A 16,606-nucleotide genomic window follows, 5' to 3' on the forward strand; every position below is an offset into this window, starting at 1 on the left:
ATAATTTATTCAGTTTGTATCCCAGCTATGGCCCCCTCCCTTGTCTCTTCCCAGACCCACCCTCCCACCTTGTTCTCCCACCATACCCCTCCCCTAGTCCACTGATACAGGAGGTCTTCCTCCCCTTTTTTCTGACCTTAGCCTATTAGGTCTCCTCAGGACTGGTTGCATTGTCTTCCTCTGAGGACTGGCAAGGCTACACCGCCCCCTACCCCCAAGAGGGAAGTGATCAGAGTGCCTGCCACAGAGTTCATGCCAGAGAAAGTCCCTGCTCCCCTTCCTAGGGACCCCAATTGGAGACTGAGTCTATGGGCTACATCTGAGCCAGAGTTTTAGGTCCTCTCATTACATTGTCCTTGGTTGGGGTATCATTCTCTTCAGGGCCCCAGGGCTCAGTTTTTCTGGCTGTTGGTCTCCTTTTCAAGCTCCTATCCACTCCAGGTTTTTCTGTCTTCCCCATTTATTCTAAAATTTCCTCCACTCTGCCTAAAATTTGGCTATGAGTGTCAGCCTCTACTTCAATACGTCCATCAGTAGAGTATTTCAGAGGACTTCTGTTGTAGTCTCCTGTCCTGTTGCCTGTCTTTTCCTGCTTCTGATGTCTATCACATTTGACCATCTGATTGATGATAGAGCATTTTTCCTAAGATCCCTTCTTGTTTAGCTTCTTTAGGAATATAGATTTTTGTTATGTTTATATTATATGATGTGGCTAATATACACTTATGGGTGTCTTTCTTCTTCTGGGTTACCTCACTCAAAATGATCTTTTCTAGTTTCCACCATTTGCCTGAAAATTTCATGATTTACTGGTTTTTAATACCTGAGAAGTACTCCATTGTGTAAATGTACCAAAGTTTCTGTATCCATTTCTCAGTTGAGGGACATCCAGGTTGTTTCCAGCTTCTGGCTATTATTACTAGAGCTGCTGTGCACATGGTTGAGCAAATGTCCTTGCTGTATAGTTGAGCATATTTTGGATATATGCCTAGGAGTGCTATAGCTGGATCTTGAAATATTACCCTTGAAATAATCTTGAAACTTAATCCTAATTTTCTAAGAAAGTGCCAGATTGATTTGCAAAGTGGTTGTACAAGTTTCTACTCGCACCAGCAATGGAGGAGGATTCCTCTTTTTCCACATCCTCTACAGCATATGTTGTCACTTAAGTGTTGTGGGTTATAATATTTACTATTGATATATCTTTTAGTTAAGCAGTGGTTATTCCTAAACAGCTGTATAATCAAATCACCACACAGAGACTAGGATTTGTTTAACTAGCCTAGAGCACAAGGCTGGGCAATAGTTACTCCATCCTAAACCTCCAAGCCCGCATAGTTCCCTACCATTCAGATTTTACCCATTATACTTGCTTTTAGACATATCTTAGGTCTGGTTCATTTCTCCATGTGGTTCCAAGACCTCTCCTGCTGATTCTCCTCTTCTCTCCTGCTTCCTCCTTGCTTCCTTCTCCTTTTTCTCCAGACCAAGATGCCCCACCCTATACTTTCCATTGCTCAGCTGGTTGTTTCATTGACAATATAGAGAACAAATGGTGGCATGTTTACACAAACTTGAGACAGGTGATGCTTAGAATAAATATTACAATGCAATGTCTGGATTGAAACCAGATAGTGGGACAGAGAAATCAGCATTTGAATAAACAAAGGTAAATTGTATACATTCCAAAAGAACATTATACCAATACTTGAGTTTTTGATCATAGCCATTCTGATGGGTATAAGGTGAAATCACACGGTTGTTTTGATTTGCATCTCCCTGATGACTAAGGAGGTTGAACATTTCTTTAAATGTTTCTCTGCCATTTGATAATCCTCTATTGAGAATTCTGTTTAGCTCTGTACCCCATTTTTTAATTGGATTACTTGGTTTGTTGGTGTTTAATTTCTTGAGTTCTTTATATATTCTGGATATTAGCCTTCTGTCAGGGTTGGTGAAGATTCTTTCCCAGTCTGTAGGCTGTCATTTGTTCTGACAACAGTGTGCTTTCCTTTACAGAACATATTCAGTTTCATGAGGTCCCATTTATTGATTGTTGATCTTAGAGCCTATGCTGTTGGTGTTCTGCTCAGGAAGTTGTCTCCTGTGCCAGAGGTCAAGGCTCTTCTCTACTTTTTCTTCTAACAGGTTTAGTGTGTTTGGATTTATGTTGAAGTCTTTGATCCACTTGGAATTTTCTTTTGTGCAGGGTGATAAATATGGATATATTTTTATTTTTCTACATGAAGACATCCACTTAGAACAGCACCAGTTTTTGAAGATGCTGTCTATTTTCCATTGTATGTTATGGACTTCTTTGTCAAAAATCAAGTATTCATAGGTGTGTGGGTTTACTTCTTGGTCTTCTAATTGATTCCATTGATCCACCATTCTGTTTCTATGCCAGTACCGTTAAGTTTTTATTACTGTTGCTCTGTAGTACACAGCTTGATATCAGGGATAGAGATACCTCAAAACTATCTGTTGTTTTACAGGATTATTATAGCAATTCTGGGGGGTTTTTTTGTTTGTTTTTCCATATAAAACTGAGAATTGTTCTTTCAAGTTCTGTAAAGATTTGTGTTGGTGTTTTGATTAGAATTGCATTGAATTTGTAGATTGCTTTTGGAAGGATAGCCATTTTCACTACGTAAATCCTACCAATCCATGAGCATGTGAGATCTTTCTATCTTCTTCAATTTCTTTCTTCAGGGACTTGAAGTTTTTTGGTTTTTGTTTTTTTGTTTTTTTGTTTGTTTTTTTTTTTTTTTCATACAGGTCTTTCACTTGATTGGTTAGAATCACACCAATGATGTTATTTGTGGCTATTGGAAAGGGTGTTATTTCCGTAATTTCGTTCTAATCCCACTTGTCTTTTGTGTACAGGAGGACTACTAACTTTTTCTAGTAAATTTTATATCCAGCCACTTTGCTAAAGGCATTTATCAGCTGAAGGAGTTCTCTGGTTGTATATATATATACTATCATACCATCTGCAAGTAGTTATACTTTGACTTCTTCTTTTCCAATGTGTGTTCCCTTGATCTCCTTTAGTTGTCTTATGTTCTAGCTAGGATTTCAAGTACTATGTTGAAGAGATACAGAGAGAGTGGGAAGCCTTGCTTTGTCGCTGATTTCAGTCCGATTGATTTAAGTTTCTCTTTGTTTAATTTCATGTTGGCTATAGGCTTGCTGTATATTGCCTTTCCTGTGTTTAGATATGTGCCTTATATACCTGATCTCTCCAAAACTTTAAACATGACTAGGTAAAAACTTTAAACATGACTTGGTGAACAGTCTCTTTCTAGAGGTCAGGGTTCAAGTAGCTGTAGGTCTTGAAGATAACATCAAAGGTGGCCTTGGCAAAGTTGCCCAGGTAGGCAGTGCAGCCCCTAAATGATGTGTAGCAGTCCTCAATACTGGCCATCATCACTAACTTCTTGAGCACAGGAGCAGAGACAATGCCAGTGCCCGGTGAGCCAGGTATGCACCAAAACAAGCTACAGTGGCTTGTTACTTGCATGGAACTGTGTGAGGCTTGACAATCTTGTTCCCTCTGAAACTTCTCCACACCGGAATAGTATAAAACTTGTCCAAGATGATGGCTGCTTAGATGTCAATGGCTACATCCTTGGAACACTTAACAGCAGGACCAATGTGACCATTGTAGTCCCCAGTAGAGAGAAAAGACTTGAGCCTGGTACTGGCCAGCCCTAGTCTGCTTCACTGGCATAATTTTTAGAACCTTATCCTTTAGGGGTGTCCCCAGAAGAAAGTCAATAATCTTGGATTCTTTATTGGGCAGAGAGAACAGGCAGATCTCTTCTGAAGACATGATCTTTATTTCCTTAACCAGGTGGCCCAGCTTGGTAATGAGGAATCCATTCCTTGTCTTCGGTTTTACCCACGAGCTGCAGAAGAGTCAAAAGCCACCACTGAGGCCTCTAAGACTGCTGCCAGATCCTATGCTGTAGTGGTCACGGCCTCCTAATCCTGGGCCCCTGGTCCTCTGGGGCCCTCCAACTGCATCAGTGTGATCTACCGTTTGGTGTTTACCCCATGTTATTTTATATTATTTTTAGCTGTTGTAAAGGGTGTTGTTTTCCTGATTTCTTTCTTAGCCCTTTTATCATCAGTATGTAGGAAAGATACATACTGTACTACATGCTTGTATTTAGTTAATCTTGTATCCAGTCACTTCACTGAAGGTAGTGGCAGCTGTAGGAGTTTCCAAGGAGAATTTTAGGAATTGTTTATATATAGTATCATATCATCTGCAAATACCAAATCCCTTCTGTTCCCATTTATACACGTGATCTCCTTTGTTTACTTATTGCTCAGCCTTGTGTTGTTCCAAATTTTAGTGGAATTGCTTTGAGTTTCTCTCCATTTAATTTGATGTTGGCTATCAGCTTTCCTCAAATTGTCTTTATTATGTTTAAGTATGTTCCTTGTATCCCTAATCCCTTCAAGACATTCACCATGAATTGGTGTTGGAATTTTCAAAGGATTTTTCAGCATCTAATAAGATGATAGTATGTTTTATTCCCCTTTCAATTTGTTTTTATGGTGGATTTCACTGACAAATATTTCTATGCTGAGCCATCCCTGCATCTCTGGGATGAAGTCTATTTGATGATGGTGGATGATATTTTTGGTATTTTTAGATTTAGTTTGTGAGTATTTTATTGAGTAATTTTCCATCAATATTCATGAGGGAAATTTGTCTGCAATTCTCTTTGTTGAATATTTGTTTGGTTTGGGTATCAGGGTCACTGTGGCCTCATAAAATAAATTTGGCACTTTCCTCTTGTTTCTATTTTGTGGAATAATTTGGGAAATATTGTTATTAACTCTTTTTTGAAAGTCTGATAGAATTATGTGCTAAAACATATCTGGCCTGGACATGCTTCTTTTCTTCTTCTTCTTCTTCTTCTTCTTCTTCTTCTTCTTCTTCTTCTTCTTCTTATTCTTATTCTTCTTATTCTTCTTATTCTTCTTTTGCTGCTTCTATTTCTTTAGGAGTTGTAGGTCTATTTAAATTGTTTATCTGATCAGAATTTAACTTTGGTAAGTGATATCTTTCAAGAAAATTGTTTTTGTTTTAGGTTTTCCAATTTTTTTGAGTACAGGTTCTTGAAATATGACCTAATGATTCTCTGGATTTCCTTGGTGTCTGTTGTTATAGCTACCTTTTCTGTTTGTTTGTTTGTTTTTTGTGGGTAGGTTCCTTATGACTTGTTTTTTTTTTAATTTTTATTTTTTAATATTAATCACAGGATATTTACTTTGTATCCCAGACATAGCCCCCTCCTTCATTCCCTCACAATCCCACCCTCCATCCCTCATCTCCTCCCTGTCCCTTTCCAAGTCCACTGCTAGAGGAGATTCTCCTCCCCATCCATCTCACCAGGTTTCTTATCAGGTTTCTTATCAGGTTTCTTCTGTACTGGCTGCAATGTCCTCCTCTGTGGCCTAACAAGGCTGCTCCTCCCTCGGGGGCAGGAGGAGGTAAAGGATCCAGTCCTTGAGTTCACATACCTAAAAGACCAATTTATTATTATTGTTGTTATTATTATTATTATTATTATTATTATTCACTATGCTCTAATTTCTTTTTTTACATCTTAACTGATTTTTTTCTTTTTAATTTTAATTTATTATTTATTACAATTTATTCACTATGTTTCCCAGCTGTAGTGCCCTCCCTCCTCTCTTCCCTGTTTCACCCTTCTTCCCTCTTTTCGCCCTATGCCCCTCCCTAAGTTCACTAATAGGGAAGACACTCCTCCCTTCTATCTGACCCTAGCCTATCAGGTCTCATCAGGACTGGCTACATTGTCTTTCTCTATGGCCTGGCAAGGCTGCATCGCCTCAGGGGGAGGTGATCAAAGAGCCAGCTATTGAGTTCATGTCAGAGACAGTCCCTGTTCCTTTTCCTAGGGAACCCACTTGGATACTGATCTGCCATGGGCTCCATCTGAGCAGGGTATCTAGATCCATTCCATGCATTGTCCCTGGTCAGAGCATCAGTCTCTGCAGGGACACCTGGGCCCAGACTTTTTGACTTTGTTGGTTCTCTTGTGGAGCTCCTGTCACCTCCAGGTCTTTCTATCTCCCCCTTCTTTCAAAAGATTCCCTGTACTCTGCCCAATGTTTGACTATAAGTCTGAGCATCTGCTTTCATACCCTGATCAGCAGAGTCCTTCAGAGGCCCTCTGTGGAAGACTCCTGTCCTATTCCCTATCTTCTCCTGCTTCCGATGTCTAGCCTGTTTGCCCTTCTGAATGAGGACTGAGCATCTTCCCTAGGTCTTCCTTATTTAGCTTCTTTAGGAGTACAGCTTTTAGTATGCTTATCTTATATTATGACTAATATCCACTTGTAAGTGAGTATATACCATATACCATGTGTGACTTTCTGCTTCTGGGATACCTCACTCAGGATGATCTTTTCTAGTTCCCACCATTTGCCTACAAATTTCATTATTTCCTTGTGATTTTTTTTTTTTTTTTTTTTGCTGAATAGTACTCCATTGTGTAAATGTACCACAGTTTCTGTATTCATTGCTCAATTGAGGTACATCTGGGTTGTTTCCAGATTCTGGCTATTACAAATAATGCTGCTACAAACATGGTCGAGCAAATGTCCTTGTTGTATTTTGGATATATGCCTAGGAGTGGTATAGCTTGTTCTCGAGGTAACACTATTCCTAATTGTCTGAGGAAGTGCCAGACTGATTTCCAAAGTAGTTGCACAAGTTGACATTCCCACCAGCAATGGAGGAGCATTCCCCATTTTCCACATCCTCTCCAGCATGTGTTGTCACTTGAGTTTTTTGTTTTGTTTTGTTTTGTTTTGTTTTGTTTTGTTTTGTTTTGTTTTTCTCAATGCAGTTTATTCAGGAACCTTGAACAATCATCTGACCCTGGGGAAAGCCAGCCCACAGCTTAAATAGCCTCTGGGTAGCCAACCCCAGCGTGCCACGTGAGCAATGCAGATAGGTCCACATACATGGAAGCAAGCCAAATCCTCAGCCTTAGCCAAATGTGGAGTTGTTTGTGATAGAGAGCACTCACCATTGGGAAGGTGGAAGGCTGAAACCAGTTCCATCTTTAAGGCGCAGCATTCCGCAGCTCTCTACAGTTCCCCCTTTTTGTTTTAGATGCATCAGGCAAGAGTAGAGGTCTGATCTCTGATATTAGAAATAAATTGGGACTTTGTACCGATGTTCATTTAGGTGTCATCCACCCAAAGAGCACCAGACCTGTCCGATACCTTTTTCTCAGAGGTGGGACCTGGGGCATCAACCCACATGCAATCAGACTTGCTCTTCTCTGGGTCAAAAGCGGCTGACCCTGAGTGCAGTGCTTAGCCTCGCATCCTGAGCGTAACATTTTAGCTTTTTATGGTAGCCAACCATGCTTGGGGAGACTGTCCTGCTTCAATGGCTGTAAAGGCCTGAATGGTCATGGCTGCATTACGCTGTTGTGAGACTCTAATCTTGCATATATGCCACAGGCAAACCAAGGAGACCAATACCAGAAGGCCTGCTAACGCTCCCATGCCCGCCCATTCCTTCAGATGATTCATGGCTGCAGCAATCCATGATGGTAATCCTGTGGCTAGTCCTGGGTCCACTCTGGTAGAATTTACTGTGACAATGGCCACTCTCAGCTGCTCCATCATAGTATCGAATTCTCCAGTCCAATTACCTAAAATATAGCTAGACAATTGTTTAGACAGATTTGCAGTACAGGAAAAATTCTCACGTTATACCTGTCATTAGACATTATGAATGTCTAAGATCAAAAACTCAAGGTTGTCACATTCTGACGGGTATAAGGTGAAATCTCAGGGCCATTTTGATTTGCATCTCTCTGATGGCTAAGGACGTTGAGCATTTCCTTTAAGTGTTTCTCTGCCATTCTATATTTCTCTGTTGATAATTCTCTGTTTTGGTCTGTAACTTATTTTTTTAGTTTTTTAACCTAATTAACCTAAAAAATTTTAAATTGGATTACGTGGTTTGTTGGTATTTAACTTCTTGAGATCTTTATATATTCTTCCCAAGAGAAAGGTATTACATGGAAAACAGGGAAGTTAATTAAAGCAATAATATAGAGAAAGGAGGGAAACAAAAAGCAGTGTCTTTAGTATATATAGAGGAGAGACAGACTAGAGAAAAGTTGGTGATTGGGGATAAAAACATTGGATAAGATAGAAAACATAAAATCTAATATTGTGTACAATTGTAAAATAGTTTTAATATACAGAAATATTCATATGATTTTAAAATATTCAAAGGAATTTTTATTTTTTTATATTAATCACAGGTTGTTTACTTTGATTCCCAGCCTTATTCCCCTCCCTCATTCCCTCACAATCCCACCTTCCATCCCTCATCTCCTCCCTGTCCCTTTCTAAGTCCACTGATATGGGAGGTCCTCTTCCCATTCCATCTGACCCTAGCTTATGAGGTATCTTCAGGACTGGCTGCCATGTCCTCCTCTGTGACCTGGCAAGACTGTTCCTCCCTCAGGGGGAGGGAGGTAATGGAGCCAGTCATTGAGTTTATGTCAGAAATAGTTCCTGTTCCCCTTACTAGATAACCCACTTGGATACTGAGCTACCATGGGCTACATCTGAGCAGAAGTTCTAGGTTATAACCATACATGGTCCTTGGTTGGAAAAACAGTCTCATAGAGGGCCCCCTTGCCCTTTTGTCCTTGTGGAGCTCCTGTCCTCTCTAGGTCATACTAACTCCCCCTTCTTTCATATGATTCTCTGCACTTTGCCCAAGGTTTGGTTGTGAGTCCCCACATCCACTATGATACACTGCTAGGTAGAGTCTTTCAGAGGCACTCTGCCTCTGTGGTGGGCTCTTGTCCTATTACTTGTTTTCTACTGCTCCTATCAATCACATTTGTCTTTCTAAGTGAGGATTGATCATCTTACTCCAGTTCCTTTTTCTTGTTTATCTTCTTTAGGTACACATATTTTAGTATGTTTATCTTATCTTATAGTTCTATACAAGTGAGTATATACCATCTGTGTCTTTTTGCTTCTGGGATACCTCACTCAGGATGATCCTTTCTAGATCCAAACCATTTTCCTGCAAATTTCGTGATTTCCTTGTTTTTAATTGCTGAGTAGTATTCCATTGTGTAGCTGTACCACAATTTCTGTATCCATTCCTCTGTTGATGGACATCTGAGTTGTTTCCAGGTTCTGGCTATTATGAACACAGCTGCTGCAAACATGGTTGAGCAAATGTCCTTATTGTGTACTTGAGCTTCTTTTAGATATACGTCTAGGAGTGGTGTAGCTGTATCTTGAGGGAGCACTATTCCTAATTGTCTGAGAAAGCGCCAGATTGATTTACAAAGGAGTTGTACAAGTTTACATCCCCACTAGCAATGGAGGACAGTTCCCAGTTCTCCACAACCTCTCCAGCATGTGTTGTAACTTGAGTTTTTTTTTTTACAGTTTTTTATTTTATTTTATTTTATTTTTGAAAATGAACACCTATAATATATTTATATCTTCTCTTTTCAAAAGCAGCCATCAAAGGACAAAGAAAACATATATGTGTAAATGTACATACATACATAGGAACATGCAAATACAAGTTAAGATTTGTAGAACAACTGTTTTTACACAGAATATGACAAAATAACAGTCTATAGATCTCATACTAAGATGTAGTAAAATTCTTGTGATTGTTATTTTATTCTTTTTTTTTCTTAAGTATATGTCTTTTTTTTTTCAATGCAGTTTATTCAGGAACCTTGAACAATCCTCGGACCCTGGGGAAAGCCAGCCCACAGCTTAAATAGCCTCTGGGTAGCCAACCCAGGCGTGCCATGTGGGCAATGCAGATAGGTCCACATACATGGAAGCAAGCCAGATCCTCAGCCTTAGCCAAATGTGGAATTGTTCGTGACAGAGAGCACTCACCATCGGGAAGGTGGAAGGCAGAAACCAGCTCCATCTTTAAGGCATAGCATTCCGCAGCTCTCTACAGTTCCCCCTTTTTGTTTTAGACGCATCAGGCAAGAGTAGAGGTCTGATCTCTGATATTAGAAATAAATTGGGACTTTGTACCGATGTTCGTTTAGGTGTCATCCACCCAAAGAGCATCAGACCCGTCTGATACCTTTTTCTCAGAGGCGGGACCTGGGGCATCAACCCGCATGCAACCAGACATGCTCTTCTCTGGGTCCAAAGCGGCTGACCCTGAGTGCAGTGCTTAGCCTCGCATCCTGAGCGTAACAACATGAGAATTTTTCCTGTGCTGCAAATCTGTCTAAACAATTGTCGAGCTATATTTTAGGTAATTCGACTGGAGAATTCGATACTACGATGGAGCAGCTGAGAGTGGCCATTGTCACGGTAAATTCTACCAGAGTGGACGCAGGACTAGCCACAGGATTATCATCATGTATTGCTGCAGCCATGAATCATCTGAAGGAATGGGCGGGCATGGGAGCATTAGCAGGCCTTCTGGTGTTGGTCTCCTTGGTTTGCCTGTGGTATATATGCAAGATTAGAGTCTCACAACAGTGTGATGCAGCCATGATCATTCAGGCCTTTACAGCCATTGAAGCAGGACATTCTCCCCAAACATGGTTGGATACCATAAAAAGCTAAAATGTAACTTGAGTTTTAACCTTTGCCATTCTGATGGGTGTAAGGTGAAATCTCAGGGTTGTTTTGATTTGCATCTGTCTGATAGCTAAGGACACTGAGCATCTCTTTAGGTGTTTCTCTGCCATTCTATATTCCTCCACAGAGAATTCTCTGTTTATCTACGTACCCCATTTTTTAATTGGATTGCTTGATTTATTGCTTTTTAATTTTTTTTTAGTTCTTTATACATTCTGAATATGAGCCCTCTATCAGATATAGGGTTGCTGAAGATCCTTTCCCAGTCTGTAGGCTGTCATTTCGTTCTGATGACTATGTCTTTTGCTTCACAGAAGCACTTTTCAAGTTCATGAGGTCCCATTTATCGATTGTTGATCTTAGAGCCTGTGCTGTTGGTGTTCTGTTCAGGAAGTTGTCTCCTGTGCCAATGAGTTCCAGGCTTTTTCCTACTTTTTCTTCTAACCGATTTAGTGTATCTGGTTTTATGTTGAGATCTTTGATCCACTTGGACTTTAATTTTGTGCAGGGTGATTAATAAAAATTTATTTTCATTTTTCTGCATGTATGTAGATATCCAGTTGGACTAACACTATTTGTTGAAGATGCTGTCTTTTTTCCATTGAACAACAAGCCTCTAGCCAACATCAAACTCAATGGACAGAAACTTAAATCAATTCCACTGAAATCAGGGACAAGGCAAGGCTGCCCACTCTCTCCATATCTCTTCAACATAGTGCTTGAAGAGATAAAGCAATAAGAAAGTAATAAGACAAGTAAAGGAGATCAAGGGTATACAAATAGGAAAGGAAGAAGTCAAAGTTTCACTATTCACAGATGATATGATAGTATACCTGAGTGACCCCAAAAATTTAACCAGAGACTCCTTCAGCTGATAAACACTTTCAGTAAAGTGTCTGGATACAAAATTAACTCAAAAAAAGCAGAAGCCCTCGTGGATACGCAAGACAATAAGGCCGAGAAAAAAATCAGGAAAACAACACTTTTCACAATAGCCACTAATAACATAAAGTACCTTGGTTTAACTCTAACCAAGCATGTGAAAGACCTGTTTGAAAAAAAATTTCAAGTCTCTGAAGAAAGAAATTGAGGAAGATATTAAAGGAATTTTAATGATATCAAACAAAAATTAAAAAAATGAACTTGTGTGGTGATGCATGTGCCAATTATGCTATTTGACTGCATACATTTCTAAATGTCATTGTTTACCAGACAGCTGTGTATAATTATATGCTAGTTAAAATTATTTTAAAATAATTTATATTATCATTTTATATAAAGAAAAATGCTTGGGGACATATTAACAACAAGAACTGAGGTTTTTTTTTGAGTCTAATATGTCTATCTTTTTAATATATGAAATAGCTGATATGCTCACCAGAATATTTCAGGCAACCAATACAGGTTTGTTTGCCTAAATTAACTATAGTATTTCTTCAGTTATCTCCATTGTTTTCCTGGTGAGAACTGTCCTTTGGGAAATAAAAATGTTGAGTGAACCTAATGAAATACATCATTTAAACGTAGTGAAATACAACCCTTTGATCCATGACTGAATGGTAATGGGTCCAGTCTTGAGTAGACTTTTTGCATATAACCACAGATACTGAGTGATCATGAATACAACAATTTTATCCTGCCTAGAACACAGTGTTTCATATCTTTAATACCCAATTTCAGGTTTTTAACATTTTTCTCCTTTTCTTCTGCAATATTTCTGAAACTTGGAGCATGTAATATGGAATTTGTTTTGAGAACTAAGCACTTAAAAGTAACTTCTTTTCAGTGCCTGGACCATCCATAATCACGTTCAGCTTCACATGAAATTGTTTGTTAATACAAAGAAGCTGACCAAGCTGGCACTAGTCTATGGTTATAAACATAAATAACTAGGAAGCCATTCAAAAACATGAACATTTAGAAAACAGAAGCAATGGGTCACTGACTAAGATTGTTCAACAATTGCAATTTTTCTGTAAATAAGAACAATATATTTCAAGTTTTTTTATTTTAACTTTTTTATATTAATTACATTTTATTCACATTGTATCCAAGCTGTAGCCCCCTCCTTCATTCCTTCCCAATTCCATTCTTCTACCTTCCCAGCCATGGACCTTTGACTACGTTCCAGCCATAAAATACATACCTCTGGAGGTATTTTACCTTGGCATCACACATAATCAAAACACACTGGATTACCCCCATAACAGTTACACTGTTGAAGTATCATGTCTGGTACTATAACATAGTCAAATGTCCATGGTGAAGGAACCATAGACCCTAAGCTTTGTGGGTTGGAGGTGCATCTACTAACATTATTTAAGTAAATGGTCATGGATTCAAATTTCTTTCTAAATATTATTTGTCTTTCTCTCAACCTTGTTTAGAAAATCTTATTGCTGTGGGTAGTGGATAATGCAGAGATATATAACTGTTTATGTTGCGGAACTGAGAATTAGCCAGACATCCTGAAAAGCAGATAAATAACAAGAGAGGCCAGGACTAGGTGATAAAAATAGTAAACTACCCAGATGGCTAGCTTATTTCTCATCTTCTTGACCTGAGACAAAATCCTGGCAGCTTAAAATAAAGGACTTCTGTGCTTTTTTTCTCTTGGCCATAGGCTCAGTGGTGACAGACAGACTCAACAAGTTCAAGGTCAGATCAGGACATGTGTACCATGTTGTGTATTAATCAGTTATATTGTCTTTCTTCAAAGTGATCCACACTAAATAGAGGGTTAGCGGAGAAGAATTTTCAGACACTTTATAATCTCACAGTCCCCAAGAAAAACCTGGGCTTCAGCTTCCTGCGTTTTCTTTCTTACTTTGAAGGGTTTTATTCTGTGGCATGGTTTCCTCACTTTCCATAAAAGCCTTTCCACAGCTACTGTGCCTGTCTGCTGATACTAGTAAAGATAGAGATCACCTTCCCAGAGTTTAATTCTTTAACTGAAAGGAAAAGGAGACTCACCAAGAATTCCAAGCTGGTGACAATATTGTTGAGAGTGACTGAATTCTCAGCAATAGCTAAGTAATCTATAATAGTCTTCTCCTAGCATGGCTCATGGTACATAATGATAAAGGGGGCAGGAAGAATGTAGAAGCCAGAGGATAGGGAGAAGAGGTCTATAGTACTATCTTCTGGACATATTATTGCTAATATGGACCATCAGCTCACAGCATTGGTGAATACCTGCACAAGATCAAGCCAGCTAAAATTTCCATTACAAGACTAACCCTCTACCTGGAGATTTACAAGCAGTTGATGGATAATAAATGTAAGTCACATTTCTTTGGAGATATGGCTGCTGGTAAGATATGGACCACAACTTAATGGGTGGTCCTACACTCATTTATACATGGTCAGCACTAATTGGACTCACTGAAATAATATTGATTATGATGGTGATGAAATGATATAATAGGGGGCGGGGCCAAGATGGCGACTAGCACACAGTTTCTGAGCGGTGGGATACTTGAACTTCTGAGTTGGTGGATGGAAGGACTGCTAACCCAGGAAAACCACGGTGAGGCTTTCTGAACAACAGGGAATATCACAGGAAGTGAAAACTTTGGTCTCCGGTCACCTGGGGACTTGTTTGGGGAAGGAGAGAAACGATCCTTTGATCTTGCGGCACTCCCTTCCCCCAGACCTCCTTCCTCCTCAGCACAGCGGACTCATCTTTCTCAGCGCAGACCTAACTGCCTGGGGTATACAGCTGCTGAGACTGAGCCCCAAGCACTTTAGCGGCAGACAAAAGCCAGCAGTACCTGTCCCAGAGTCCCAGTTTCGTGTGGCGGCTGCTCCATCCTCCCAGGGCGCGAATCTGCTAGACGCCATACTAGCTCTACAGGATCGCCATCACTGACGGTACAGCCTGCCCAATCCCACAGTGACAGAGAATACGCTATATACTCACCAAAACCAGGCAGAAACGTCATACAACCTGGACACACAAGGCGCTGGGCCTCCCAAGCTTGGAGAGCACAACGAAGAGACCCCAGGACTTCCCAGAAAGCATAGGAACTAGCGACCCAGTCTCCAGTTACAGCAGGCTGCGGAGCAGGACTGACCTGGTGGGGCACCACAGCCCTCCAGTTTAAGACTAACCAGGGCCAAACCAGAGAACAGAGAGCCTGGTTACCCCATCCCTGCTGAAGTGACCACCCTGAAATCTCCAGCTGTAGCAAGACCTCAGATCCTGGCAGTGACAGCAGCACAGAACTGGCAGAGCACATCAAAGAAGCAGGGCCAAACCAGAGAGCAGAGAGCCCCGGATACCACTATCTCTGCCAAGAGACCAGCCTGTAAGTGAGTGCACCCTTGAGAATCTGCAGTTCCCCAGATCCTGGGTCCTTCTAAATCAAAAGCCAGGCATCGAACCCCCCTCCCACCCACATACCCACTTTGGGAAACAGAGGGGCACTAGGGACATTGAAGTTCCTGCCCTGTGGGCCTGATTGAGGAGTTAAGGCAGTTAATGCCAGAAATTGCGCTGCGATCATCATTAGCGCCTGCGACATATACAGTGCAGAGCCCCTCCCACACACTCAAGGGTTCAACATTAGCCATCACTCTGTCCCTCGAGACACACGTCCACGCACACTTACACACACAGACACACACACGCACGCGCACACACACGCTTGCATTTGCCCCGTTTGCGCCTGTGTACTTTCCTCCCAAAGGTACAGCTAGTCCTCAGCACACGGTGAGAGTGCTCAGCTTCCTGAAGAACTCTCCAGATGCCAGAGAGAGACAGCACCAGTCTGATCTGCAGAATCCAAAAACAAACAGGGAAGGTTTCAGATAAGCCAATGGCCAGGGGTAGGTGAAAGAACACTTCCAACATAAATCAGGACATCATGACTTCACCAGCAAACCCCAAAATCGATGGATACTCCAATTCAGCAGAAGCACAGGAAAATGATTTTAAAGCCATGCTTGCCCAATTATTTGAGGCTCATAAGGAGGAAATGAACTAGTCTTTCAAAGAGATGGCCAGTCAATTGGAGGCAAAGAAAGAAGAAATAGACAATATCCTTAAAGAAACACAGGCAAACATAGCTAAACAAATAGATACACAAGTAGAGGAAAAATTAGTGGCATATAAAAAGGAAATGAAAAAAGAAATAGAGGCCATCCATCGTAGAGAGACAGGAATCCAAATTCAAACACATGAAAGAAATGGTGCAAGGCATGAAAACAGAATTAGAATCAATAAAGAAAACACAAAATGAGAAAACCCTTGAGCTGGAGAACTTGGAGAAAAGATCAGGAACCACAAAAGTAAGCATCACCAACAGAATACAAGAGATGGAAGAGAAAATCTCTGGAGCTGAAGACACACTTGCAGAAATTCATACATCTCTCAAAGAAAAAGTAAAATCAGAAAAGTTCCAATCACAAAATATCCAAGAAATCAAGGATGCTATGAAAAGACAAAATCTAAGAATAATAGGAATTCATGAAAAAGAAGACTCCAGACTCCAAGGTCCAGAAAATATTTTCAAGAAAATCATAGAAGAAAATTTTTCCAACTTAAAGAAAGAGATGTCCATAAATATACAAGAGGCCTACAGAACGCCAAATAGACGAGACCAGAAAAGAAACACATCATGTCACATCATAGTCAAAACACTAAATCTACAGAACAAAGAAAAGATATTAAAAGCAGCAAGGGAAAAAGGCCAAGTAACATATGAAGGTAGACTATCAGAATCACACCGGACTTCTCATCAGAAACTACGAAAGCCAGAAGGGCCTGGGCAAGTATCATGGAGACTCTAAGAGATCACAAATGTCAACCCAGACTACTATACCCTGCAAAGCTTTCAATCAACATAGATGGAGAAAACAAAATATTCCATGACAAAACTAAATTTACACAATATCTACACAGCAAACCATCCCTACAAAAGATAATAGAAGGAAA

General features: G+C 40.2%; 1 pseudogene; it reads right to left on the reverse strand.

Moving 5' to 3' along the window:
* Nucleotides 1–3,304: 3,304 nt before the first annotated feature.
* Nucleotides 3,305–14,480, reverse strand: LOC132652523 (small ribosomal subunit protein uS5-like; annotated as a pseudogene).
* Between the last annotated feature and the right edge of the window lie 2,126 nt (nucleotides 14,481–16,606).

This window comes from Meriones unguiculatus, chromosome 2, assembly GCF_030254825.1.
Source record: "Meriones unguiculatus strain TT.TT164.6M chromosome 2, Bangor_MerUng_6.1, whole genome shotgun sequence".
NCBI lineage: Eukaryota > Metazoa > Chordata > Mammalia > Rodentia > Muridae > Meriones > Meriones unguiculatus.